Source organism: Pteropus vampyrus, unplaced genomic scaffold, assembly GCF_000151845.1.
Source record: "Pteropus vampyrus isolate Shadow unplaced genomic scaffold, Pvam_2.0 Scaffold116, whole genome shotgun sequence".
Taxonomy (NCBI): Eukaryota; Metazoa; Chordata; class Mammalia; order Chiroptera; family Pteropodidae; genus Pteropus; species Pteropus vampyrus.
The window spans coordinates 3,415,929-3,420,006 of record NW_011888897.1 but is presented as its reverse complement, the minus strand read 5'-3'; the positions used below and the strand labels follow the sequence as shown (position 1 = coordinate 3,420,006).

Sequence of the window (4,078 nt, the reverse complement as noted above, 5' to 3'; positions counted from 1 at the left end):
TCTGGCAGGAGGCAGGGATAATGCACGTAGCCCTTTAAGAGACAACCACTGTCAACATTTGGCATATTTTCTTTAGTGTTTTTATTTGTTTGTTTGTTTGTTTGTTTTTAGGCGAGGCTACCCTTGGTTGACCTCACAGATTGCAAGGACCTTGTCGGCTTACAATCCCTTATTTTTTATTTCTTATGCTTACAGCATCTGGTCTTCCTAGGTGGTCTCCCATCCAAATACTAACCAGGCCCGACCCTGCTTAGCTTCCAAGATCAGATGGGATCGAGCTTGTTCAGGGTGGCATGGCTGTAGACTCTTTAGTGCTTTTAAATAATTTTTATGTAGTTGTTGTGTTCATAATCATATTCAGTTTTATTTTCTGTTTTTTCTCTTGATATTATAAGCTATTTTCCATGTTATTAAAACAAGCTTTATAATCATCATTAAAATATTTTTTGGTTTATAAAAATGTACAACTGTTGTAGAAAACTTGGAAAATCTAGAGAAATACAAGGTAGAAACAAAAATAAACTCAAGTTCCTTGGTCCAGAAACAATCACTGTTAACATTTCATTTTTTGATTTGGCAAATATTTGAGGGTCTGTGTTCGAGTAGAGAAGGAATGCTTTTAAAAAATCAGTGTGGAGAATAAATTGTAGTTTATTGGTCACATCTTCTTAGAATGTTTGTGATTGTAAATAACTATATGTAGATATATATGGGCGTATGTACATATATATCTGTTTATTATACATAAAATTTTGTTTGCTTTCCCCCTCCCCTCACTTAATATATCACCGATGTTTTCCCCATTTCACTAAATATTCTACTTGTCAGTTTGAGTTTTTCAGTGTCTGAGGGGCTGATGTATATAGAAAGAATTAATTGCAATTTGAGTTTAAAGTTAATATGTATTACAGCTGCAAATGTAAAAACCTAGTTGTTCTTAAGTCTTGTGGTTCAATATATAAATAGGATAACAAGATTAATAAATTGAATATTGTTGTATAAAAATAAAGAACAATAATATTCTCTTGTTCTTTGATGAATGTTTGATAAACTAATGGAAAGGACTAAATTCTCCTAAACAGTTATCTCCATTTGCAAGTTTAGTTAATTACATCCTTTTAAACATTTTTAAGGCACATTTATAAATGTGATATATTTGAGTTTTTTTTAATTATCTTCAAATGCCCAGCATAGGTGAATTAACAAACATATCAAGCAAAAAGTTCCTAAGCATTTAAATGACTTGGTTACTCAAGCCATAAACTTAAGAGTCATTCTCAACTCTTCTATATTCAGTCTGTCAGCAGGTTCTTTCTGCTTTACTTTCTGAATGTGTTCCACATCTGATTACTACCTATGTGACTCTTACCCTGATCCAGGTCACAGTTATCTCTTGCCTGGACCACAGCCTTTCAATTGATGTGCTTACATTCTTGGAATACACTAGTATTCTCCACATACTAAGTGATTAGAGTGATGCTTTTTTAATGTAAATCAGGTCACATCAAATCCCTGCCCAGAACTCTCCATTGGATTTTCATGATAGAATTAAAACTCCTTACGTGGTCTGCAAGGCCTTACGTAAATCTCAGCCCTGCCAGGCTCAGCATACACTGTCCTGTTCACTGCCTTGTTGGCTCTTGACTTAGCCACGTCAGCCTTCTCATTTTTCCTTGAACAGTGAGCACACTCCCACCTCAGTCACTTTGCACCGTTTCCCTGGATGTTGCATGGCTTATGCCTTCACTTTTTTCAGGCGCCTGCTCCCGGGGCTTCTCCGACCACCCTGTTTAAAAAAGCCCTGTCCTCTCTGCCCGCTTCCCCTGCTCTAGTGTTTTCCTCGGTAGCACTTATCTCTGCCTGGTATTTTATTATATATTATTTAATTTATTGTTTCCCCAACTACCAAGCTTCTTGATAAGAACTTTGTTCACTGTTGTGTTGCTAAAGCCTAAAAAAGTGTCTAGCACGTAGAAGTTGCTCCATATATATTTGTTGAGTGAATGTGGATATACTGTTTTACTTGAAACAACCATTATTTTGCTTTTTAGATATAATAGTTTTCTTCACTCTTATAGCTGATCCAAAAATGGTATGTCTGTCACTACTTTTGTAGCTTTTGTATGATTTGAAGCTAGTTTTACCTCTAAATTCCATTCTGATTCCAGCCTGTCCTTTTAATACCTTGTCCCACTGAATCTTTTGTTTGAATATTTTAAAGTATTACTCCCCTAAATAAATTGCCATCTCTCAGTGACAGAGAATATTTTCTTCCTCTTGACATATCTGCTTAATCTAGCCTTTTTCAAGTAATAGGTATCCTATAAAATACTCTTTGAACTGAATTGAAAATCAGAATATTAAGAGGTTCTGTTCTAAGAAACTATAAACTACATGTATAGGTTGACTTTCCTGTGTTACAGAGTGTTTCTTTATAACCTTTCTTCATTAAAATGTGTTAATTATAAGCAGAAGACTTGTTTCAGTTGTTTTGATTGTTCTAACGTATTTCACTTACTATTCAGTGCTTCATTTAAGATTGATTCTAACATTTTACAAAGATGAGTTGTTGGAAAATTTCAGTGTGGAAATAAACTATGTATTATTTTTGGTGAACAAGGAACTGCTCTTGATTCCAATTTCCAAAAGAAATCTTTTGCAGTGTGGAAATAAACTATGTATTATTTTTGGTGAACAAGGAACTGCTCTTGATTCCAATTTCCAAAAGAAATCTTTACTGTATTCACAGGTCATCAGTTTACAGTACATGCTTGAACAGTTTGAACCTTCTCTATGTAACTGTAGTGAATGACTTGTTGTGGAATTGACTTGGAGAAAAATTTCCATTAAGGAAGACCGAGAGACAGTCTTCCACCAAAACTATGAGTACTTTAGAGAGCATGATTTGTTTTTAATGATGGCTTAAGTGGGACGAAATGAAATGGAGTTAGAAGTAGACAGAACCAATTTATAGTCTCAAAAGAAAAAAAAAAAAAGCCAGATAACCTGGACAGGATTTAAAAACCATTTCTAGTTGGTTCGAATTAGAAAAATTTTTCTTTTGAATAACTTTTTTTCTTTCTATAGAGTAGTACATGTTCATTACAGAAAATTCAGAAAATAAGAAAGCAAATAAAGGTAACCTATTATCCTACCACACGGAGGCAAACCACTGTTAAAATTTAATACATATTCTTCTGCTATCCTCTCTTTCTCTGTATATGTATCCTTTCATTTTTGTTTTTAATATAAGTGGACTTTTTGAAGAAGTAGCCTGGGTTTGAATCTTAGCTCCACTACCTTGGGCAAGGTACCTAAACTCTTGGTGTCTGGGGTTCCTCATATATTAAATTGGAATAATAACATCTGTCCCATGGAGTTGTTATTATAAGGATTAATATTTGTAAAGTGTTTTGAATGGTGCCTATGACTTATAAATGCTATCTAAGTATTGTTAAATAAATTAATAACCTGTTTTTTAAACTTAGCATATGGTGAACATTTTATTTTCTTAAGTCATAAAATATTCTCTGAAAAATAATTTTTAGTAATGCTTTAGCCTTTGTCATATGGTTATGCCATGAGTTATTTCTTTTGGTTTTGTTCATTTTTTCACCATTGTAAATAAAGTTGTGGTCAGCATAGCTGTATGTAAGCATTTACCCATACATCCTCATTTTTTTAAGGCAAGTTCCTAGATGTAAAATTTTCACATCCAGGAATATGTACATGTTTTATAAATTCTTGGTACCTGGTGCCAAATTACCCTCAATTTACACTCTCAGGGTAAATGCTTTCTAGCTGTGGGTGTTGATTTCTCTATAACTTCACCAAGTACTGGGTATTTTTAGTTTTTAAAATCTTTGCCAGTTTGGCAAGTAAGAAGTTATATCTTGTTTTAATTTTTATTTCCTTTATTAAACTTCTTTGTTGGCTCTTTTTTTCTGTTTTATGACATCTTTTAATCTTTTATACATTTTCCTTTTGGATAGTCGACTTTTTCTGTAATGATAAATGAACTACTTTTCTGTATATTACAAATATTTCCCATTTCTTTTATCCTTTAATCTTGTTTTCA

General features: G+C 33.2%; 1 protein-coding gene and 1 pseudogene across 1 annotated transcript in view; one reads left to right on the top strand and one right to left on the bottom strand.

The window, feature by feature from the left end:
- NDUFA12 (NADH:ubiquinone oxidoreductase subunit A12) overlaps nucleotides 1-4,078 on the top strand; it is a 21,078-nt gene that overhangs the window by 11,253 nt on the left and 5,747 nt on the right. The window lies entirely within an intron of this gene.
- Nucleotides 187-305, bottom strand: LOC111743578 (annotated as a pseudogene).